Source organism: Microcebus murinus, chromosome 14 (genome assembly GCF_040939455.1).
Source record: "Microcebus murinus isolate Inina chromosome 14, M.murinus_Inina_mat1.0, whole genome shotgun sequence".
Classification (NCBI taxonomy): domain Eukaryota; kingdom Metazoa; phylum Chordata; class Mammalia; order Primates; family Cheirogaleidae; genus Microcebus; species Microcebus murinus.
The window spans coordinates 81980086-82003690 of NC_134117.1; the positions used below are offsets into that span (position 1 = coordinate 81980086).

At 63.9% G+C, this 23605-nt stretch overlaps 7 pseudogenes; all 7 read left to right on the forward strand.

The window, feature by feature from the left end:
- Positions 1–818: 818 nt before the first annotated feature.
- Positions 819–937, forward strand: LOC142876209 (uncharacterized; annotated as a pseudogene).
- A 3479-nt stretch (positions 938–4416) lies between these two features.
- LOC142876309 (uncharacterized) lies at positions 4417–4535 on the forward strand (annotated as a pseudogene).
- A 3469-nt stretch (positions 4536–8004) lies between these two features.
- Positions 8005–8124, forward strand: LOC142876260 (uncharacterized; annotated as a pseudogene).
- A 3446-nt stretch (positions 8125–11570) lies between these two features.
- On the forward strand, positions 11571–11689 carry LOC142876210 (uncharacterized; annotated as a pseudogene).
- A 3462-nt stretch (positions 11690–15151) lies between these two features.
- Positions 15152–15270, forward strand: LOC142876024 (uncharacterized; annotated as a pseudogene).
- Positions 15271–18736: 3466 nt separating this feature from the next.
- LOC142876284 (uncharacterized) lies at positions 18737–18855 on the forward strand (annotated as a pseudogene).
- A 3479-nt stretch (positions 18856–22334) lies between these two features.
- Positions 22335–22453, forward strand: LOC142876310 (uncharacterized; annotated as a pseudogene).
- The last annotated feature ends 1152 nt before the right edge of the window (positions 22454–23605 follow it).

The following is a 23605-nucleotide window of genomic DNA, read 5'->3' on the forward strand; positions in this document are numbered from 1 at the left end:
ATTAGTGAAATGACCTCAATGAAGCTGGAATCCAATATCAAATGGCCGATTTTTAGCGAGTCCACACGCCAGGGTGGTCGGGGTCCAATGCAGCCCCGGCCAGGCCCAGGCCCCTTGGACCGGGCCACAGGAGGACACAGAGGAGGGTCCCGGCCCCCACGAAGCGGTGCCGGCGGTTCTCCAGGGGCTTGGGCGTTTTCCAGAGGTAGGAGATGGAGGGGACTGATTTCTTCAGCGCCCCACAAACCACGCCACCCCACCCCACCCATGGGACACATCCCCAGAGAGAGACGCCCCATACACTGGCTCCCCTCCCCCTTGCGCTGTGCCCCAGCCCTGGCCCGGGGGAATAGGCGGCAGCCCACCCACAGGGCGAGGGGGGGCACAGCTGAAAGGGGTTGTGGGGGAGGGCGGCCCCTGGCTGGGGTCAAAGGGCGCGCGCGTGCGCAGTCAGCGTCAGCGGCGGCGACGCGCTGGGGGTGGGCAGCGGGTAGGTGAAGGAGGCCGGGCGAGGAGACGAGGGGGGCTGGGAGGGCTCCACCTTGGCGAGTCCAGCCGTGGAGGCGCATCTTGTGTGAGTGTGAGTGAGTGTGAGTGTGTGTGTGTGTGTATAGAGAGACAGCCCCCCGCCCCGCCCCGCCCATCACCCCCGTCCCTGGGAGCCCACGGGACCCGGCCGGCGAACTCAACAGGCCCGGCCCGGCGCGGGGCCTGGGGCGGGAGGCGGCGGCGGCGGCGGCGGCGGCGGCGGCGGCGGCGGGGGGGAAAGCGCAGAGAGGCTCGGCTTCTTGAGCGGGGCAGGGGCGCCCTCCGCCGCCGTCTAGGGCCACACCACCCTGAACGCCCCCGATCTCGTCTGGTCTCGGAAGCTAAGCAGGGTCGGGCCCGGTCAGTACTTGGATGGGAGACTGCCTGGGAATACCGGGGGCCACAGGCTGCTTCTTTTTTTTTTTTTTTTTTTTTGCCTCTTGTTCTGTCCCCTTTCTGGGAGCGCGGCGGCGGCCCGGGGTGGGGGTGACCCCAACCCTCAGCGCCCGCCGCGCTGCCTGGCGCCTCAGCCCGCACCGTGGGGCCTCCTCTTGTCCCAAGCCGCGACACCGCCGCCACGCGGCAGCATGCGTGGCATCTGGACTGTCAGGTCTCAGACCAAAGGTCTGCTCTGTGGGAACCGACACGCTGGAGAAAACCTTGAGAGTCTGAGAGGGGAGGGAGTTCCAGAAGAAGGCCAGGATGTCATTTTGAGGGAGTATGTGACCAGAACTCGTCCCGTTGCTTTTGGGGGTTCTATGGGCTCCACGCAGGAATCTTTGGTGGTGGCACCTGATGTTGGGGGATCCGGAGTCACACCCAGACCTGCTCCACAGGCCTCCTTTTACTTTTCTCTTCGGATTCATGATTTTTAAAAAGTGTCTCTTACCTCTATGATTGCATTTTCTTTTCTCTCTCTTTTCAAGCAGATGATGGGAGTACAAGTATTCAGGTGACATGTGTTGCCCGTGCACCCCTCCCCCCTGTGTTCTCATTCATATACCTCTCATGTTGTTCCAGCGTATTGTGGGGGTACCAGTGTTAAGGTCGGGTACAGTTGCCCTCTCCAAGCCTCCCCCCTGGGGTCAGAGCTTCAAGTGCGCCCATCCCCCAGTCGGTGCGCACCCACCCCATTCCTAATGGATGTGGATGCCCATCGCCTCCCCCCACCCGCCCGACACCCACCCGATGAAGGTGATTCCTCTCCGTCCACTTAGGTGTCCATCCGTTCGTACCAATTTGCTGGTGAGCGCGCTCACGTGGTGCTCGTGTGTCCATTCTTGGGATACCTGGCTTACTGGAACGGGTTCCAGCTCTGGCCAGGAGAACACGAGAGGCGCCCTCTCACCGCTGCTCCTCACAGCCGAATGGCACTCCGTGGTGTCCACGCGCCACATTTTATTAATGCACTCCTGGATGGATGGGCACTCGGGTCGCTTCCACGTCTTTGCGATTGTGAATTGTGCCCTAACTGTCACCCTACCCCTTACCCAGCCCGTCTCCTCTGCCCCTGCCTGACGCACTCCTCCCCGGCCAGGCCCGTCACTGTCCTGGGCCCCCGCCTGACCGGCTCCTCCCCGCCCGGCCTGTCACCGTCCTCTGCCCCTGCCTGACATGCTCCTTCCCGCCCGGCCTCTCACCGTCCTCGGCCCCTGCCTGACCGGCTCCTCCGTCGCCTGGGCCTTCCAAGGGCTTGGTGTGGAGGCTGCTTCCAGGAAGCCCTCCAGAAACCCGGCAGCAGGGTGGCCGCAGCAGTCTCCAGCAGCCTTCCCTAAGTCGAGTGCGGGGGACGTGCCCCCGCTGTGCCGCGGGGGGCCCAGCCTGGTGTCTTCCCTGAGGCCCTGTGGCTGCCGGCTGGGGCTGCCGCTCCCCGCAAGGGGAGAGCCGCGGAGGTGGGGACCGCCTCCTGATGGGGACGTACGTACACGTACACGCAGCTCTCCACGTCGGATCCCGGGGCTCTCTGTCCTGCCCGAAGGCCCAGCGGGCCTGCGGGTCCTTAGAGTGGCAAAAACATCCGAAAGCTGAGACTGAGGGTCCGGTGGGTGTCTGCACTTTTGTGCTGGGCACCCCAGGGAGGCCCGGGGGCTGGCTGGACAACGTGGTCTGCTGGGCGGGGGGGGGGGTTTGGAGGAGCAACTGATGCCCTTTGCACCTTGGGTAGCAAGAGTCTGAGGTGTCTCTGAGCCCTGTGCCATGTCCGGGGGGGGCGCGGGGGGGGGGGAGGAGGAGGAGGAGGAGGAGGTGGGAAGGGCCGGGGCCTGCAGTCCTGTTCCCGGGGTGGCACGGCAAGTGGCTTCTTCCACAGGCTGCTTGGCCTGGGCTCCCTGTACCTGGGCCTTTGGGGGACTGGCCCTGTGCTTGCCAACACTTCCTGCAGGGACCCAGAGCTGGGAGGTGGCATCTCTCAGCCCTGGGTCGGGCAGAGCCCCAGCGGGCCATGCCCACAACCTCTCTCAGCACCGGTCCCCCAGAAGGCTCCTTTGGGACCAGGATTCTCTTGCGGTGACTCTTTAAGGTCTGGCCCCTGGATGGAGGGGCACCAGGAGTAGAGGAGCAGGAAGGGGAAGGGGGTGGCCATGCGAGGGGACACTTTGAGGCCAAGTCCCAGCTTCAGCCTGATCCTCCTGGGAACCCCGCTCTGAGACAAGGAGCCGGGCTTCGCATTCCCACAGCAGCCAGTCGTGGGCTGAGGACACCTGGGGCCTTGGGAACTCCCTGGCTTCTCCTTGGTTTAACATCTAGAGCTGCTTGTGAATCGGGCCGCCACACACACCCGAGTGCAGGTGTCTTCCGCACAGACTGCGGGCCTCGCTCTTCTGAACGCCGCTAGCTCGCCACCCACCCACGGGTGAACCTGGTCAGGGTGCTTTCTCTCGGGGGCAGACTCTTTTCCGGGCGGGCTACCGGTGTCTCTGTTTGCTCGTTTCTTTCTTCCATTTCGGGAAAGGCTTCCTTGCTGGGTGTGGAAATCTCCTATGCCTTCCCTCGCCTATTCTGTCAGCTTTCAAATTCTCTTTCAGTTGCCACCCTCACAGATGGATTAGGAAACTCTTTCCGGTGCACTCATTAGTGAAATGACCTCAATGAAGCTGGAATCCAATATCAAATGGCCGATTTTTAGCGAGTCCACACGCCAGGGTGGTCGGGGTCCAATGCAGCCCCGGCCAGGCCCAGGCCCCTTGGACCGGGCCACAGGAGGACACAGAGGAGGGTCCCGGCCCCCACGAAGCGGTGCCGGCGGTTCTCCAGGGGCTTGGGCGTTTTCCAGAGGTAGGAGATGGAGGGGACTGATTTCTTCAGCGCCCCACAAACCACGCCACCCCACCCCACCCATGGGACACATCCCCAGAGAGAGACGCCCCATACACTGGCTCCCCTCCCCCTTGCGCTGTGCCCCAGCCCTGGCCCGGGGGAATAGGCGGCAGCCCACCCACAGGGCGAGGGGGGGCACAGCTGAAAGGGGTTGTGGGGGAGGGCGGCCCCTGGCTGGGGTCAAAGGGCGCGCGCGTGCGCAGTCAGCGTCAGCGGCGGCGACGCGCTGGGGGTGGGCAGCGGGTAGGTGAAGGAGGCCGGGCGAGGAGACGAGGGGGGCTGGGAGGGCTCCACCTTGGCGAGTCCAGCCGTGGAGGCGCATCTTGTGTGAGTGTGAGTGAGTGTGAGTGTGTGTGTGTGTGTATAGAGAGACAGCCCCCCGCCCCGCCCCGCCCATCACCCCCGTCCCTGGGAGCCCACGGGACCCGGCCGGCGAACTCAACAGGCCCGGCCCGGCGCGGGGCCTGGGGCGGGAGGCGGCGGCGGCGGCGGCGGCGGCGGCGGCGGCGGCGGCGGGGGGAAAGCGCAGAGAGGCTCGGCTTCTTGAGCGGGGCAGGGGCGCCCTCCGCCGCCGTCTAGGGCCACACTACCCTGAACGCCCCCGATCTCGTCTGGTCTCGGAAGCTAAGCAGGGTCGGGCCCGGTCAGTAGTTGGATGGGAGACTGCCTGGGAATACCGGGGGCCACAGGCTGCTTCTTTTTTTTTTTTTTTTTTTTTTTGCCTCTTGTTCTGTCCCCTTTCTGGGAGCGCGGCGGCGGCCCGGGGTGGGGGTGACCCCAACCCTCAGCGCCCGCCGCGCTGCCTGGCGCCTCAGCCCGCACCGTGGGGCCTCCTCTTGTCCCAAGCCGCGACACCGCCGCCACGCGGCAGCATGCGTGGCATCTGGACTGTCAGGTCTCAGACCAAAGGTCTGCTCTGTGGGAACAGACACGCTGGAGAAAACCTTGAGAGTCTGAGAGGGGAGGGAGTTCCAGAAGAAGGCCAGGATGTCATTTTGAGGGAGTATGTGACCAGAACTCGTCCCGTTGCTTTTGGGGGTTCTATGGGCTCCACGCAGGAATCTTTGGTGGTGGCACCTGATGTTGGGGGATCCGGAGTCACACCCAGACCTGCTCCACAGGCCTCCTTTTACTTTTCTCTTCGGATTCATGATTTTTAAAAAGTGTCTCTTACCTCTATGATTGCATTTTCTTTTCTCTCTCTTTTCAAGCAGATGATGGGAGAACAAGTATTCAGGTGACATGTGTTGCCCGTGCACCCCTCCCCCCTGTGTTCTCATTCATATACCTCTCATGTTGTTCCAGCGTATTGTGGGGGTACCAGTGTTAAGGTCGGGTACAGTTGCCCTCTCCAAGCCTCCCCCCTGGGGTCAGAGCTTCAAGTGCGCCCATCCCCCAGTCGGTGCGCACCCACCCCATTCCTAATGGATGTGGATGCCCATCGCCTCCCCCCACCCGCCCGACACCCACCCGATGAAGGTGATTCCTCTCCGTCCACTTAGGTGTCCATCCGTTCGTACCAATTTGCTGGTGTGCGCGCTCACGTGGTGCTCGTGTGTCCATTCTTGGGATACCTGGCTTACTGGAACGGGTTCCAGCTCTGGCCAGGAGAACACGAGAGGCGCCCTCTCACCGCTGCTCCTCACAGCCGAATGGCACTCCGTGGTGTCCACGCGCCACATTTTATTAATGCACTCCTGGATGGATGGGCACTCGGGTCGCTTCCACGTCTTTGCGATTGTGAATTGTGCCCTAACTGTCACTCTACCCCTTACCCAGCCCGTCTCCTCTGCCCCTGCCTGACGCACTCCTCCCCGGCCAGGCCCGTCACTGTCCTGGGCCCCCGCCTGACCGGCTCCTCCCCGCCCGGCCTGTCACCGTCCTCTGCCCCTGCCTGACATGCTCCTTCCCGCCCGGCCTCTCACCGTCCTCGGCCCCTGCCTGACCGGCTCCTCCGTCGCCTGGGCCTTCCAAGGGCTTGGTGTGGAGGCTGCTTCCAGGAAGCCCTCCAGAAACCCGGCAGCAGGGTGGCCGCAGCAGTCTCCAGCAGCCTTCCCTAAGTCGAGTGCGGGGGACGTGCCCTCGCTGTGCCGCGGGGGGCCCAGCCTGGTGTCTTCCCTGAGGCCCTGCGGCTGCCGGCTGGGGCTGCCGCTCCCCGCGAGGGGAGAGCCGCGGAGGTGGGGACCGCCTCCTGATGGGGACGTACGTACACGCAGCTCTCCACGTCGGATCCCGGGGCTCTCTGTCCTGCCCGAAGGCCCAGCGGGCCTGCGGGTCCTTAGAGTGGCAAAAACATCCGAAAGCTGAGACTGAGGGTCCGGTGGGTGTCTGCACTTTTGTGCTGGGCACCCCAGGGAGGCCCGGGGGCTGGCTGGACAACGTGGTCTGCTGGGCGGGGGGGGGGTTTGGAGGAGCAACTGATGCCCTTTGCACCTTGGGTAGCAAGAGTCTGAGGTGTCTCTGAGCCCTGTGCCATGTCCGGGGGGGGCGCGGGGGGGGGAGGAGGAGGAGGAGGAGGAGGTGGGAAGGGCCGGGGCCTGCAGTCCTGTTCCCGGGGTGGCACGGCAAGTGGCTTCTTCCACAGGCTGCTTGGCCTGGGCTCCCTGCACCTGGGCCTTTGGGGGACTGGCCCTGTGCTTGCCAACACTTCCTGCAGGGACCCAGAGCTGGGAGGTGGCATCTCTCAGCCCTGGGTCGGGCAGAGCCCCAGCGGGCCATGCCCACAACCTCTCTCAGCACCGGTCCCCCAGAAGGCTCCTTTGGGACCAGGATTCTCTTGCGGTGACTCTTTAAGGTCTGGCCCCTGGATGGAGGGGCACCAGGAGTAGAGGAGCAGGAAGGGGAAGGGGGTGGCCATGCGAGGGGACACTTTGAGGCCAAGTCCCAGCTTCAGCCTGATCCTCCTGGGAACCCCGCTCTGAGACAAGGAGCCGGGCTTCGCATTCCCACAGCAGCCAGTCGTGGGCTGAGGACACCTGGGGCCTTGGGAACTCCCTGGCTTCTCCTTGGTTTAACATCTAGAGCTGCTTGTGAATCGGGCCGCCACACACACCCGAGTGCAGGTGTCTTCCGCACAGACTGCGGGCCTCGCTCTTCTGAACGCCGCTAGCTCGCCACCCACCCACGGGTGAACCTGGTCAGGGTGCTTTCTCTCGGGGGCAGACTCTTTTCCGGGCGGGCTACCGGTGTCTCTGTTTGCTCGTTTCTTTCTTCCATTTCGGGAAAGGCTTCCTTGCTGGGTGTGGAAATCTCCTATGCCTTCCCTCGCCTATTCTGTCAGCTTTCAAATTCTCTTTCAGTTGCCACCCTCACAGATGGATTAGGAAACTCTTTCCGGTGCACTCATTAGTGAAATGACCTCAATGAAGCTGGAATCCAATATCAAATGGCCGATTTTTAGCGAGTCCACACGCCAGGGTGGTCGGGGTCCAATGCAGCCCCGGCCAGGCCCAGGCCCCTTGGACCGGGCCACAGGAGGACACAGAGGAGGGTCCCGGCCCCCACGAAGCGGTGCCGGCGGTTCTCCAGGGGCTTGGGCGTTTTCCAGAGGTAGGAGATGGAGGGGACTGATTTCTTCAGCGCCCCACAAACCACGCCACCCCACCCCACCCATGGGACACATCCCCAGAGAGAGACGCCCCATACACTGGCTCCCCTCCCCCTTGCGCTGTGCCCCAGCCCTGGCCCGGGGGAATAGGCGGCAGCCCACCCACAGGGCGAGGGGGGGCACAGCTGAAAGGGGTTGTGGGGGAGGGCGGCCCCTGGCTGGGGTCAAAGGGCGCGCGCGTGCGCAGTCAGCGTCAGCGGCGGCGACGCGCTGGGGGTGGGCAGCGGGTAGGTGAAGGAGGCCGGGCGAGGAGACGAGGGGGGCTGGGAGGGCTCCACCTTGGCGAGTCCAGCCGTGGAGGCGCATCTTGTGTGAGTGTGAGTGAGTGTGAGTGTGTGTGTGTGTGTATAGAGAGACAGCCCCCCGCCCCGCCCCGCCCATCACCCCCGTCCCTGGGAGCCCACGGGACCCGGCCGGCGAGCTCAACAGGCCCGGCCCGGCGCGGGGCCTGGGGCGGGAGGCGGCGGCGGCGGCGGCGGCGGCGGCGGCGGCGGCGGGGGGAAAGCGCAGAGAGGCTCGGCTTCTTGAGCGGGGCAGGGGCGCCCTCCGCCGCCGTCTAGGGCCACACCACCCTGAACGCCCCCCGATCTCGTCTGGTCTCGGAAGCTAAGCAGGGTCGGGCCCGGTCAGTACTTGGATGGGAGACCGCCTGGGAATACCGGGGGCCACAGGCTGCTTCTTTTTTTTTTTTTTTTTTTTTGCCTCTTGTTCTGTCCCCTTTCTGGGAGCGCGGCGGCGGCCCGGGGTGGGGGTGACCCCAACCCTCAGCGCCCGCCGCGGTGCCTGGCGCCTCAGCCCGCACCGTGGGGCCTCCTCTTGTCCCAAGCCGCGACACCGCCGCCACGCGGCAGCATGCGTGGCATCTGGACTGTCAGGTCTCAGACCAAAGGTCTGCTCTGTGGGAACAGACACGCTGGAGAAAACCTTGAGAGTCTGAGAGGGGAGGGAGTTCCAGAAGAAGGCCAGGATGTCATTTTGAGGGAGTATGTGACCAGAACTCGTCCCGTTGCTTTTGGGGGTTCTATGGGCTCCACGCAGGAATCTTTGGTGGTGGCACCTGATGTTGGGGGATCCGGAGTCACACCCAGACCTGCTCCACAGGCCTCCTTTTACTTTTCTCTTCGGATTCATGATTTTTAAAAAGTGTCTCTTACCTCTATGATTGCATTTTCTTTTCTCTCTCTTTTCAAGCAGATGATGGGAGTACAAGTATTCAGGTGACATGTGTTGCCCGTGCACCCCTCCCCCCTGTGTTCTCATTCATATACCTCTCATGTTGTTCCAGCGTATTGTGGGGGTACCAGTGTTAAGGTCGGGTACAGTTGCCCTCTCCAAGCCTCCCCCCTGGGGTCAGAGCTTCAAGTGCGCCCATCCCCCAGTCGGTGCGCACCCACCCCATTCCTAATGGATGTGGATGCCCATCGCCTCCCCCCACCCGCCCGACACCCACCCGATGAAGGTGATTCCTCTCCGTCCACTTAGGTGTCCATCCGTTCGTACCAATTTGCTGGTGAGCGCGCTCACGTGGTGCTCGTGTGTCCATTCTTGGGATACCTGGCTTACTGGAACGGGTTCCAGCTCTGGCCAGGAGAACACGAGAGGCGCCCTCTCACCGCTGCTCCTCACAGCCGAATGGCACTCCGTGGTGTCCACGCGCCACATTTTATTAATGCACTCCTGGATGGATGGGCACTCGGGTCGCTTCCACGTCTTTGCGATTGTGAATTGTGCCCTAACTGTCACTCTACCCCTTACCCAGCCCGTCTCCTCTGCCCCTGCCTGACGCACTCCTCCCCGGCCAGGCCCGTCACTGTCCTGGGCCCCCGCCTGACCGGCTCCTCCCCGCCCGGCCTGTCACCGTCCTCTGCCCCTGCCTGACATGCTCCTTCCCGCCCGGCCTCTCACCGTCCTCGGCCCCTGCCTGACCGGCTCCTCCGTCGCCTGGGCCTTCCAAGGGCTTGGTGTGGAGGCTGCTTCCAGGAAGCCCTCCAGAAACCCGGCAGCAGGGTGGCCGCAGCAGTCTCCAGCAGCCTTCCCTAAGTCGAGTGCGGGGGACGTGCCCCCGCTGTGCCGCGGGGGGCCCAGCCTGGTGTCTTCCCTGATGCCCTGCGGCTGCGGGCTGGGGCTGCCGCTCCCCGCGAGGGGAGAGCCGCGGAGGTGGGGACCGCCTCCTGATGGGGACGTACGTACACGCAGCTCTCCACGTCGGATCCCGGGGCTCTCTGTCCTGCCCGAAGGCCCAGCGGGCCTGCGGGTCCTTAGAGTGGCAAAAACATCCGAAAGCTGAGACTGAGGGTCCGGTGGGTGTCTGCACTTTTGTGCTGGGCACCCCAGGGAGGCCCGGGGGCTGGCTGGACAACGTGGTCTGCTGGGCGGGGGGGGGTTGGAGGAGCAACTGATGCCCTTCGCACCTTGGGTAGCAAGAGTCTGAGGTGTCTCTGAGCCCTGTGCCATGTCCGGGGGCGGGGCGCGGGGGGGGGAGGAGGAGGAGGAGGAGGAGGTGGGAAGGGCCGGGGCCTGCAGTCCTGTTCCCGGGGTGGCACGGCAAGTGGCTTCTTCCACAGGCTGCTTGGCCTGGGCTCCCTGCACCTGGGCCTTTGGGGGACTGGCCCTGTGCTTGCCAACACTTCCTGCAGGGACCCAGAGCTGGGAGGTGGCATCTCTCAGCCCTGGGTCGGGCAGAGCCCCAGCGGGCCATGCCCACAACCTCTCTCAGCACCGGTCCCCCAGAAGGCTCCTTTGGGACCAGGATTCTCTTGCGGTGACTCTTTAAGGTCTGGCCCCTGGATGGAGGGGCACCAGGAGTAGAGGAGCAGGAAGGGGAAGGGGGTGGCCATGCGAGGGGACACTTTGAGGCCAAGTCCCAGCTTCAGCCTGATCCTCCTGGGAACCCCGCTCTGAGACAAGGAGCCGGGCTTCGCATTCCCACAGCAGCCAGTCGTGGGCTGAGGACACCTGGGGCCTTGGGAACTCCCTGGCTTCTCCTTGGTTTAACATCTAGAGCTGCTTGTGAATCGGGCCGCCACACACACCCGAGCGCAGGTGTCTTCCGCACAGACTGCGGGCCTCGCTCTTCTGAACGCCGCTAGCTCGCCACCCACCCACGGGTGAACCTGGTCAGGGTGCTTTCTCTCGGGGGCAGACTCTTTTCCGGGCGGGCTACCGGTGTCTCTGTTTGCTCGTTTCTTTCTTCCATTTCGGGAAAGGCTTCCTTGCTGGGTGTGGAAATCTCCTATGCCTTCCCTCGCCTATTCTGTCAGCTTTCAAATTCTCTTTCAGTTGCCACCCTCACAGATGGATTAGGAAACTCTTTCCGGTGCACTCATTAGTGAAATGACCTCAATGAAGCTGGAATCCAATATCTAATGGCCGATTTTTAGCGAGTCCACACGCCAGGGTGGTCGGGGTCCAATGCAGCCCCGGCCAGGCCCAGGCCCCTTGGACCGGGCCACAGGAGGACACAGAGGAGGGTCCCGGCCCCCACGAAGCGGTGCCGGCGGTTCTCCACGGGCTTGGGCGTTTTCCAGAGGTAGGAGATGGAGGGGACTGATTTCTTCAGCGCCCCACAAACCACGCCACCCCACCCCACCCATGGGACACATCCCCAGAGAGAGACGCCCCATACACTGGCTCCCCTCCCCCTTGCGCTGTGCCCCAGCCCTGGCCCGGGGGAATAGGCGGCAGCCCACCCACAGGGCGAGGGGGGGCACAGCTGAAAGGGGTTGTGGGGGAGGGCAGCCCCTGGCTGGGGTCAAAGGGCGCGCGCGTGCGCAGTCAGCGTCAGCGGCGGCGACGCGCTGGGGGTGGGCAGCGGGTAGGTGAAGGAGGCCAGGCGAGGAGACGAGGGGGGCTGGGAGGGCTCCACCTTGGCGAGTCCAGCCGTGGAGGCGCATCTTGTGTGAGTGTGAGTGAGTGTGAGTGTGTGTGTGTGTGTATAGAGAGACAGCCCCCCGCCCCGCCCCGCCCATCACCCCCGTCCCTGGGAGCCCACGGGACCCGGCCGGCGAACTCAACAGGCCCGGCCTGGCGCGGGGCCTGGGGCGGGAGGCGGCGGCGGCGGCGGCGGGAAAGCGCAGAGAGGCTCGGCTTCTTGAGCGGGGCAGGGGCGCCCTCCGCCGCCGTCTAGGGCCACACCACCCTGAACGCCCCCGATCTCGTCTGGTCTCGGAAGCTAAGCAGGGTCGGGCCCGGTCAGTACTTGGATGGGAGACTGCCTGGGAATACCGGGGGCCACAGGCTGCTTCTTTTTTTTTTTTTTTTTTTTTTTTGCCTCTTGTTCTGTCCCCTTTCTGGGAGCGCGGCGGCGGCCCGGGGTGGGGGTGACCCCAACCCTCAGCGCCCGCCGCGCTGCCTGGCGCCTCAGCCCGCACCGTGGGGCCTCCTCTTGTCCCAAGCCGCGACACCGCCGCCACGCGGCAGCATGCGTGGCATCTGGACTGTCAGGTCTCAGACCAAAGGTCTGCTCTGTGGGAACAGACACGCTGGAGAAAACCTTGAGAGTCTGAGAGGGGAGGGAGTTCCAGAAGAAGGCCAGGATGTCATTTTGAGGGAGTATGTGACCAGAACTCGTCCCGTTGCTTTTGGGGGTTCTATGGGCTCCACGCAGGAATCTTTGGTGGTGGCACCTGATGTTGGGGGATCCGGAGTCACACCCAGACCTGCTCCACAGGCCTCCTTTTACTTTTCTCTTCGGATTCATGATTTTTAAAAAGTGTCTCTTACCTCTATGATTGCATTTTCTTTTCTCTCTCTTTTCAAGCAGATGATGGGAGTACAAGTATTCAGGTGACATGTGTTGCCCGTGCACCCCTCCCCCCTGTGTTCTCATTCATATACCTCTCATGTTGTTCCAGCGTATTGTGGGGGTACCAGTGTTAAGGTCGGGTACAGTTGCCCTCTCCAAGCCTCCCCCCTGGGGTCAGAGCTTCAAGTGCGCCCATCCCCCAGTCGGTGCGCACCCACCCCATTCCTAATGGATGTGGATGCCCATCGCCTCCCCCCACCCGCCCGACACCCACCCGATGAAGGTGATTCCTCTCCGTCCACTTAGGTGTCCATCCGTTCGTACCAATTTGCTGGTGAGCGCGCTCACGTGGTGCTCGTGTGTCCATTCTTGGGATACCTGGCTTACTGGAACGGGTTCCAGCTCTGGCCAGGAGAACACGAGAGGCGCCCTCTCACCGCTGCTCCTCACAGCCGAATGGCACTCCGTGGTGTCCACGCGCCACATTTTATTAATGCACTCCTGGATGGATGGGCACTCGGGTCGCTTCCACGTCTTTGCGATTGTGAATTGTGCCCTAACTGTCACTCTACCCCTTACCCAGCCCGTCTCCTCTGCCCCTGCCTGACGCACTCCTCCCCGGCCAGGCCCGTCACTGTCCTGGGCCCCCGCCTGACCGGCTCCTCCCCGCCCGGCCTGTCACCGTCCTCTGCCCCTGCCTGACATGCTCCTTCCCGCCCGGCCTCTCACCGTCCTCGGCCCCTGCCTGACCGGCTCCTCCGTCGCCTGGGCCTTCCAAGGGCTTGGTGTGGAGGCTGCTTCCAGGAAGCCCTCCAGAAACCCGGCAGCAGGGTGGCCGCAGCAGTCTCCAGCAGCCTTCCCTAAGTCGAGTGCGGGGGACGTGCCCCCGCTGTGCCGCGGGGGGCCCAGCCTGGTGTCTTCCCTGATGCCCTGCGGCTGCCGGCTGGGGCTGCCGCTCCCCGCGAGGGGAGAGCCGCGGAGGTGGGGACCGCCTCCTGATGGGGACGTACGTACACGCAGCTCTCCACGTCGGATCCCGGGGCTCTCTGTCCTGCCCGAAGGCCCAGCGGGCCTGCGGGTCCTTAGAGTGGCAAAAACATCCGAAAGCTGAGACTGAGGGTCCGGTGGGTGTCTGCACTTTTGTGCTGGGCACCCCAGGGAGGCCCGGGGGCTGGCTGGACAACGTGGTCTGCTGGGCGGGGGGGGGTTGGAGGAGCAACTGATGCCCTTCGCACCTTGGGTAGCAAGAGTCTGAGGTGTCTCTGAGCCCTGTGCCATGTCCGGGGGGGGGGCGCGGGGGGGGGGAGGAGGAGGAGGAGGAGGAGGTGGGAAGGGCCGGGGCCTGCAGTCCTGTTCCCGGGGTGGCACGGCAAGTGGCTTCTTCCACAGGCTGCTTGGCCTGGGCTCCCTGCACCTGGGCCTTTGGGGGACTGGCCCTGTGCTTGCCAACACTTCCTGCAGGGACCCAGAGCTGGGAGGTGGCATCTCTCAGCCCTGGGTCGGGCAGAGACCCAGCGGGCCATGCCCACAACCTCTCTCAGCACCGGTCCCCCAGAAGGCTCCTTTGGGACCAGGATTCTCTTGCGGTGACTCTTTAAGGTCTGGCCCCTGGATGGAGGGGCACCAGGAGTAGAGGAGCAGGAAGGGGAAGGGGGTGGCCATGCGAGGGGACACTTTGAGGCCAAGTCCCAGCTTCAGCCTGATCCTCCTGGGAACCCCGCTCTGAGACAAGGAGCCGGGCTTCGCATTCCCACAGCAGCCAGTCGTGGGCTGAGGACACCTGGGGCCTTGGGAACTCCCTGGCTTCTCCTTGGTTTAACATCTAGAGCTGCTTGTGAATCGGGCCGCCACACACACCCGAGTGCAGGTGTCTTCCGCACAGACTGCGGGCCTCGCTCTTCTGAACGCCGCTAGCTCGCCACCCACCCACGGGTGAACCTGGTCAGGGTGCTTTCTCTCGGGGGCAGACTCTTTTCCGGGCGGGCTACCGGTGTCTCTGTTTGCTCGTTTCTTTCTTCCATTTCGGGAAAGGCTTCCTTGCTGGGTGTGGAAATCTCCTATGCCTTCCCTCGCCTATTCTGTCAGCTTTCAAATTCTCTTTCAGTTGCCACCCTCACAGATGGATTAGGAAACTCTTTCCGGTGCACTCATTAGTGAAATGACCTCAATGAAGCTGGAATCCAATATCTAATGGCCGATTTTTAGCGAGTCCACACGCCAGGGTGGTCGGGGTCCAATGCAGCCCCGGCCAGGCCCAGGCCCCTTGGACCGGGCCACAGGAGGACACAGAGGAGGGTCCCGGCCCCCACGAAGCGGTGCCGGCGGTTCTCCACGGGCTTGGGCGTTTTCCAGAGGTAGGAGATGGAGGGGACTGATTTCTTCAGCGCCCCACAAACCACGCCACCCCACCCCACCCATGGGACACATCCCCAGAGAGAGACGCCCCATACACTGGCTCCCCTCCCCCTTGCGCTGTGCCCCAGCCCTGGCCCGGGGGAATAGGCGGCAGCCCACCCACAGGGCGAGGGGGGGCACAGCTGAAAGGGGTTGTGGGGGAGGGCGGCCCCTGGCTGGGGTCAAAGGGCGCGCGCGTGCGCAGTCAGCGTCAGCGGCGGCGACGCGCTGGGGGTGGGCAGCGGGTAGGTGAAGGAGGCCGGGCGAGGAGACGAGGGGGGCTGGGAGGGCTCCACCTTGGCGAGTCCAGCCGTGGAGGCGCATCTTGTGTGAGTGTGAGTGAGTGTGAGTGTGTGTGTGTGTGTATAGAGAGACAGCCCCCCGCCCCGCCCCGCCCATCACCCCCGTCCCTGGGAGCCCACGGGACCCGGCCGGCGAACTCAACAGGCCCGGCCCGGCGCGGGGCCTGGGGCGGGAGGCGGCGGCGGCGGCGGCGGCGGCGGCGGCGGGAAAGCGCAGAGAGGCTCGGCTTCTTGAGCGGGGCAGGGGCGCCCTCCGCCGCCGTCTAGGGCCACACCACCCTGAACGCCCCCGATCTCGTGTGGTCTCGGAAGCTAAGCAGGGTCGGGCCCGGTCAGTACTTGGATGGGAGACCGCCTGGGAATACCGGGGGCCACAGGCTGCTTCTTTTTTTTTTTTTTTTTTGCCTCTTGTTCTGTCCCCTTTCTGGGAGCGCGGCGGCGGCCCGGGGTGGGGGTGACCCCAACCCTCAGCGCCCGCCGCGGTGCCTGGCGCCTCAGCCCGCACCGTGGGGCCTCCTCTTGTCCCAAGCCGCGACACCGCCGCCACGCGGCAGCATGCGTGGCATCTGGACTGTCAGGTCTCAGACCAAAGGTCTGCTCTGTGGGAACAGACACGCTGGAGAAAACCTTGAGAGTCTGAGAGGGGAGGGAGTTCCAGAAGAAGGCCAGGATGTCATTTTGAGGGAGTATGTGACCAGAACTCGTCCCGTTGCTTTTGGGGGTTCTATGGGCTCCACGCAGGAATCTTTGGTGGTGGCACCTGATGTTGGGGGATCCGGAGTCACACCCAGACCTGCTCCACAGGCCTCCTTTTACTTTTCTCTTCGGATTCATGATTTTTAAAAAGTGTCTCTTACCTCTATGATTGCATTTTCTTTTCTCTCTCTTTTCAAGCAGATGATGGGAGTACAAGTATTCAGGTGACATGTGTTGCCCGTGCACCCCTCCCCCCTGTGTTCTCATTCATATACCTCTCATGTTGTTCCAGCGTATTGTGGGGGTACCAGTGTTAAGGTCGGGTACAGTTGCCCTCTCCAAGCCTCCCCCCTGGGGTCAGAGCTTCAAGTGCGCCCATCCCCCAGTCGGTGCGCACCCACCCCATTCCTAATGGATGTGGATGCCCATCGCCTCCCCCCACCCGCCCGACACCCACCCGATGAAGGTGATTCCTCTCCGTCCACTTAGGTGTCCATCCGTTCGTACCAATTTGCTGGTGAGCGCGCTCACGTGGTGCTCGTGTGTCCATTCTTGGGATACCTGGCTTACTGGAACGGGTTCCAGCTCTGGCCAGGAGAACACGAGAGGCGCCCTCTCACCGCTGCTCCTCACAGCCGAATGGCACTCCGTGGTGTCCACGCGCCACATTTTATTAATGCACTCCTGGATGGATGGGCACTCGGGTCGCTTCCACGTCTTTGCGATTGTGAATTGTGCCCTAACTGTCACTCTACCCCTTACCCAGCCCGTCTCCTCTGCCCCTGCCTGACGCACTCCTCCCCGGCCAGGCCCGTCACTGTCCTGGGCCCCCGCCTGACCGGCTCCTCCCCGCCCGGCCTGTCACCGTCCTCTGCCCCTGCCTGACATGCTCCTTCCCGCCCGGCCTCTCACCGTCCTCGGCCCCTGCCTGACCGGCTCCTCCGTCGCCTGGGCCTTCCAAGGGCTTGGTGTGGAGGCTGCTTCCAGGAAGCCCTCCAGAAACCCGGCAGCAGGGTGGCCGCAGCAGTCTCCAGCAGCCTTCCCTAAGTCGAGTGCGGGGGACGTGCCCCCGCTGTGCCGCGGGGGGCCCAGCCTGGTGTCTTCCCTGAGGCCCTGCGGCTGCCGGCTGGGGCTGCCGCTCCCCGCGAGGGGAGAGCCGCGGAGGTGGGGACCGCCTCCTGATGGGGACGTACGTACACGCAGCTCTCCACGTCGGATCCCGGGGCTCTCTGTCCTGCCCGAAGGCCCAGCGGGCCTGCGGGTCCTTAGAGTGGCAAAAACATCCGAAAGCTGAGACTGAGGGTCCGGTGGGTGTCTGCACTTTTGTGCTGGGCACCCCAGGGAGGCCCGGGGGCTGGCTGGACAACGTGGTCTGCTGGGCGGGGGGGGGTTTGGAGGAGCAACTGATGCCCTTTGCACCTTGGGTAGCAAGAGTCTGAGGTGTCTCTGAGCCCTGTGCCATGTCCGGGGGGGGCGCGGGGGGGGGAGGAGGAGGAGGAGGAGGAGGTGGGAAGGGCCGGGGCCTGCAGTCCTGTTCCCGGGGTGGCACGGCAAGTGGCTTCTTCCACAGGCTGCTTGGCCTGGGCTCCCTGTACCTGGGCCTTTGGGGGACTGGCCCTGTGCTTGCCAACACTTCCTGCAGGGACCCAGAGCTGGGAGGTGGCATCTCTCAGCCCTGGGTCGGGCAGAGCCCCAGCGGGCCATGCCCACAACCTCTCTCAGCACCGGTCCCCCAGAAGGCTCCTTTGGGACCAGGATTCTCTTGCGGTGACTCTTTAAGGTCTGGCCCCTGGATGGAGGGGCACCAGGAGTAGAGGAGCAGGAAGGGGAAGGGGGTGGCCATGCGAGGGGACACTTTGAGGCCAAGTCCCAGCTTCAGCCTGATCCTCCTGGGAACCCCGCTCTGAGACAAGGAGCCGGGCTTCGCATTCCCACAGCAGCCAGTCGTGGGCTGAGGACACCTGGGGCCTTGGGAACTCCCTGGCTTCTCCTTGGTTTAACATCTAGAGCTGCTTGTGAATCGGGCCGCCACACACACCCGAGCGCAGGTGTCTTCCGCACAGACTGCGGGCCTCGCTCTTCTGAACGCCGCTAGCTCGCCACCCACCCACGGGTGAACCTGGTCAGGGTGCTTTCTCTCGGGGGCAGACTCTTTTCCGGGCGGGCTACCGGTGTCTCTGTTTGCTCGTTTCTTTCTTCCATTTCGGGAAAGGCTTCCTTGCTGGGTGTGGAAATCTCCTATGCCTTCCCTCGCCTATTCTGTCAGCTTTCAAATTCTCTTTCAGTTGCCACCCTCACAGATGGATTAGGAAACTCTTTCCGGTGCACTCATTAGTGAAATGACCTCAATGAAGCTGGAATCCAATATCAAATGGCCGATTTTTAGCGAGTCCACACGCCAGGGTGGTCGGGGTCCAATGCAGCCCCGGCCAGGCCCAGGCCCCTTGGACCGGGCCACAGGAGGACACAGAGGAGGGTCCCGGCCCCCACGAAGCGGTGCCGGCGGTTCTCCAGGGGCTTGGGCGTTTTCCAGAGGTAGGAGATGGAGGGGACTGATTTCTTCAGCGCCCCACAAACCACGCCACCCCACCCCACCCATGGGACACATCCCCAGAGAGAGACGCCCCATACACTGGCTCCCCTCCCCCTTGCGCTGTGCCCCAGCCCTGGCCCGGGGGAATAGGCGGCAGCCCACCCACAGGGCGAGGGGGGGCACAGCTGAAAGGGGTTGTGGGGGAGGGCGGCCCCTGGCTGGGGTCAAAGGGCGCGCGCGTGCGCAGTCAGCGTCAGCGGCGGCGACGCGCTGGGGGTGGGCAGCGGGTAGGTGAAGGAGGCCGGGCGAGGAGACGAGGGGGGCTGGGAGGGCTCCACCTTGGCGAGTCCAGCCGTGGAGGCGCATCTTGTGTGAGTGTGAGTGAGTGTGAGTGTGTGTGTGTGTGTATAGAGAGACAGCCCCCCGCCCCGCCCCGCCCATCACCCCCGTCCCTGGGAGCCCACGGGACCCGGCCGGCGAACTCAACAGGCCCGGCCCGGCGCGGGGCCTGGGGCGGGAGGCGGCGGCGGCGGCGGCGGCGGCGGCGGCGGCGGCGGCGGGGGGAAAGCGCAGAGAGGCTCGGCTTCTTGAGCGGGGCAGGGGCGCCCTCCGCCGCCGTCTAGGGCCACACTACCCTGAACGCCCCCGATCTCGTCTGGTCTCGGAAGCTAAGCAGGGTCGGGCCCGGTCAGTACTTGGATGGGAGACTGCCTGGGAATACCGGGGGCCACAGGCTGCTTCTTTTTTTTTTTTTTTTTTTTTTGCCTCTTGTTCTGTCCCCTTTCTGGGAGCGCGGCGGCGGCCCGGGGTGGGGGTGACCCCAACCCTCAGCGCCCGCCGCGCTGCCTGGCGCCTCAGCCCGCACCGTGGGGCCTCCTCTTGTCCCAAGCCGCGACACCGCCGCCACGCGGCAGCATGCGTGGCATCTGGACTGTCAGGTCTCAGACCAAAGGTCTGCTCTGTGGGAACCGACACGCTGGAGAAAACCTTGAGAGTCTGAGAGGGGAGGGAGTTCCAGAAGAAGGCCAGGATGTCATTTTGAGGGAGTATGTGACCAGAACTCGTCCCGTTGCTTTTGGGGGTTCTATGGGCTCCACGCAGGAATCTTTGGTGGTGGCACCTGATGTTGGGGGATCCGGAGTCACACCCAGACCTGCTCCACAGGCCTCCTTTTACTTTTCTCTTCGGATTCATGATTTTTAAAAAGTGTCTCTTACCTCTATGATTGCATTTTCTTTTCTCTCTCTTTTCAAGCAGATGATGGGAGTACAACTATTCAGGTGACATGTGTTGCCCGTGCACCCCTCCCCCCTGTGTTCTCATTCATATACCTCTCATGTTGTTCCAGCGTATTGTGGGGGTACCAGTGTTAAGGTCGGGTACAGTTGCCCTCTCCAAGCCTCCCCCCTGGGGTCAGAGCTTCAAGTGCGCCCATCCCCCAGTCGGTGCGCACCCACCCCATTCCTAATGGATGTGGATGCCCATCGCCTCCCCCCACCCGCCCGACACCCACCCGATGAAGGTGATTCCTCTCCGTCCACTTAGGTGTCCATCCGTTCGTACCAATTTGCTGGTGAGCGCGCTCACGTGGTGCTCGTGTGTCCATTCTTGGGATACCTGGCTTACTGGAACGGGTTCCAGCTCTGGCCAGGAGAACACGAGAGGCGCCCTCTCACCGCTGCTCCTCACAGCCGAATGGCACTCCGTGGTGTCCACGCGCCACATTTTATTAATGCACTCCTGGATGGATGGGCACTCGGGTCGCTTCCACGTCTTTGCGATTGTGAATTGTGCCCTAACTGTCACCCTACCCCTTACCCAGCCCGTCTCCTCTGCCCCTGCCTGACGCACTCCTCCCCGGCCAGGCCCGTCACTGTCCTGGGCCCCCGCCTGACCGGCTCCTCCCCGCCCGGCCTGTCACCGTCCTCTGCCCCTGCCTGACATGCTCCTTCCCGCCCGGCCTCTCACCGTCCTCGGCCCCTGCCTGACCGGCTCCTCCGTCGCCTGGGCCTTCCAAGGGCTTGGTGTGGAGGCTGCTTCCAGGAAGCCCTCCAGAAACCCGGCAGCAGGGTGGCCGCAGCAGTCTCCAGCAGCCTTCCCTAAGTCGAGTGCGGGGGACGTGCCCCCGCTGTGCCGCGGGGGGCCCAGCCTGGTGTCTTCCCTGAGGCCCTGTGGCTGCCGGCTGGGGCTGCCGCTCCCCGCAAGGGGAGAGCCGCGGAGGTGGGGACCGCCTCCTGATGGGGACGTACGTACACGTACACGCAGCTCTCCACGTCGGATCCCGGGGCTCTCTGTCCTGCCCGAAGGCCCAGCGGGCCTGCGGGTCCTTAGAGTGGCAAAAACATCCGAAAGCTGAGACTGAGGGTCCGGTGGGTGTCTGCACTTTTGTGCTGGGCACCCCAGGGAGGCCCGGGGGCTGGCTGGACAACGTGGTCTGCTGGGCGGGGGGGGGGGTTTGGAGGAGCAACTGATGCCCTTTGCACCTTGGGTAGCAAGAGTCTGAGGTGTCTCTGAGCCCTGTGCCATGTCCGGGGGGGCGCGGGGGGGGGGGAGGAGGAGGAGGAGGAGGAGGTGGGAAGGGCCGGGGCCTGCAGTCCTGTTCCCGGGGTGGCACGGCAAGTGGCTTCTTCCACAGGCTGCTTGGCCTGGGCTCCCTGTACCTGGGCCTTTGGGGGACTGGCCCTGTGCTTGCCAACACTTCCTGCAGGGACCCAGAGCTGGGAGGTGGCATCTCTCAGCCCTGGGTCGGGCAGAGCCCCAGCGGGCCATGCCCACAACCTCTCTCAGCACCGGTCCCCCAGAAGGCTCCTTTGGGACCAGGATTCTCTTGCGGTGACTCTTTAAGGTCTGGCCCCTGGATGGAGGGGCACCAGGAGTAGAGGAGCAGGAAGGGGAAGGGGGTGGCCATGCGAGGGGACACTTTGAGGCCAAGTCCCAGCTTCAGCCTGATCCTCCTGGGAACCCCGCTCTGAGACAAGGAGCCGGGCTTCGCATTCCCACAGCAGCCAGTCGTGGGCTGAGGACACCTGGGGCCTTGGGAACTCCCTGGCTTCTCCTTGGTTTAACATCTAGAGCTGCTTGTGAATCGGGCCGCCACACACACCCGAGTGCAGGTGTCTTCCGCACAGACTGCGGGCCTCGCTCTTCTGAACGCCGCTAGCTCGCCACCCACCCACGGGTGAACCTGGTCAGGGTGCTTTCTCTCGGGGGCAGACTCTTTTCCGGGCGGGCTACCGGTGTCTCTGTTTGCTCGTTTCTTTCTTCCATTTCGGGAAAGGCTTCCTTGCTGGGTGTGGAAATCTCCTATGCCTTCCCTCGCCTATTCTGTCAGCTTTCAAATTCTCTTTCAGTTGCCACCCTCACAGATGGATTAGGAAACTCTTTCCGGTGCACTCATTAGTGAAATGACCTCAATGAAGCTGGAATCCAATATCAAATGGCCGATTTTTAGCGAGTCCACACGCCAGGGTGGTCGGGGTCCAATGCAGCCCCGGCCAGGCCCAGGCCCCTTGGACCGGGCCACAGGAGGACACAGAGGAGGGTCCCGGCCCCCACGAAGCGGTGCCGGCGGTTCTCCAGGGGCTTGGGCGTTTTCCAGAGGTAGGAGATGGAGGGGACTGATTTCTTCAGCGCCCCACAAACCACGCCACCCCACCCCACCCATGGGACACATCCCCAGAGAGAGACGCCCCATACACTGGCTCCCCTCCCCCTTGCGCTGTGCCCCAGCCCTGGCCCGGGGGAATAGGCGGCAGCCCACCCACAGGGCGAGGGGGGGCACAGCTGAAAGGGGTTGTGGGGGAGGGCGGCCCCTGGCTGGGGTCAAAGGGCGCGCGCGTGCGCAGTCAGCGTCAGCGGCGGCGACGCGCTGGGGGTGGGCAGCGGGTAGGTGAAGGAGGCCGGGCGAGGAGACGAGGGGGGCTGGGAGGGCTCCACCTTGGCGAGTCCAGCCGTGGAGGCGCATCTTGTGTGAGTGTGAGTGAGTGTGAGTGTGTGTGTGTGTGTATAGAGAGACAGCCCCCCGCCCCGCCCCGCCCATCACCCCCGTCCCTGGGAGCCCACGGGACCCGGCCGGCGAACTCAACAGGCCCGGCCCGGCGCGGGGCCTGGGGCGGGAGGCGGCGGCGGCGGCGGCGGCGGCGGCGGCGGCGGCGGCGGGGGGAAAGCGCAGAGAGGCTCGGCTTCTTGAGCGGGGCAGGGGCGCCCTCCGCCGCCGTCTAGGGCCACACTACCCTGAACGCCCCCGATCTCGTCTGGTCTCGGAAGCTAAGCAGGGTCGGGCCCGGTCAGTAGTTGGATGGGAGACTGCCTGGGAATACCGGGGGCCACAGGCTGCTTCTTTTTTTTTTTTTTTTTTTTTTTGCCTCTTGTTCTGTCCCCTTTCTGGGAGCGCGGCGGCGGCCCGGGGTGGGGGTGACCCCAACCCTCAGCGCCCGCCGCGCTGCCTGGCGCCTCAGCCCGCACCGTGGGGCCTCCTCTTGTCCCAAGCCGCGACACCGCCGCCACGCGGCAGCATGCGTGGCATCTGGACTGTCAGGTCTCAGACCAAAGGTCTGCTCTGTGGGAACAGACACGCTGGAGAAAACCTTGAGAGTCTGAGAGGGGAGGGAGTTCCAGAAGAAGGCCAGGATGTCATTTTGAGGGAGTATGTGACCAGAACTCGTCCCGTTGCTTTTGGGGGTTCTATGGGCTCCACGCAGGAATCTTTGGTGGTGGCACCTGATGTTGGGGGATCCGGAGTCACACCCAGACCTGCTCCACAGGCCTCCTTTTACTTTTCTCTTCGGATTCATGATTTTTAAAAAGTGTCTCTTACCTCTATGATTGCATTTTCTTTTCTCTCTCTTTTCAAGCAGATGATGGGAGTACAAGTATTCAGGTGACATGTGTTGCCCGTGCACCCCTCCCCCCTGTGTTCTCATTCATATACCTCTCATGTTGTTCCAGCGTATTGTGGGGGTACCAGTGTTAAGGTCGGGTACAGTTGCCCTCTCCAAGCCTCCCCCCTGGGGTCAGAGCTTCAAGTGCGCCCATCCCCCAGTCGGTGCGCACCCACCCCATTCCTAATGGATGTGGATGCCCATCGCCTCCCCCCACCCGCCCGACACCCACCCGATGAAGGTGATTCCTCTCCGTCCACTTAGGTGTCCATCCGTTCGTACCAATTTGCTGGTGTGCGCGCTCACGTGGTGCTCGTGTGTCCATTCTTGGGATACCTGGCTTACTGGAACGGGTTCCAGCTCTGGCCAGGAGAACACGAGAGGCGCCCTCTCACCGCTGCTCCTCACAGCCGAATGGCACTCCGTGGTGTCCACGCGCCACATTTTATTAATGCACTCCTGGATGGATGGGCACTCGGGTCGCTTCCACGTCTTTGCGATTGTGAATTGTGCCCTAACTGTCACTCTACCCCTTACCCAGCCCGTCTCCTCTGCCCCTGCCTGACGCACTCCTCCCCGGCCAGGCCCGTCACTGTCCTGGGCCCC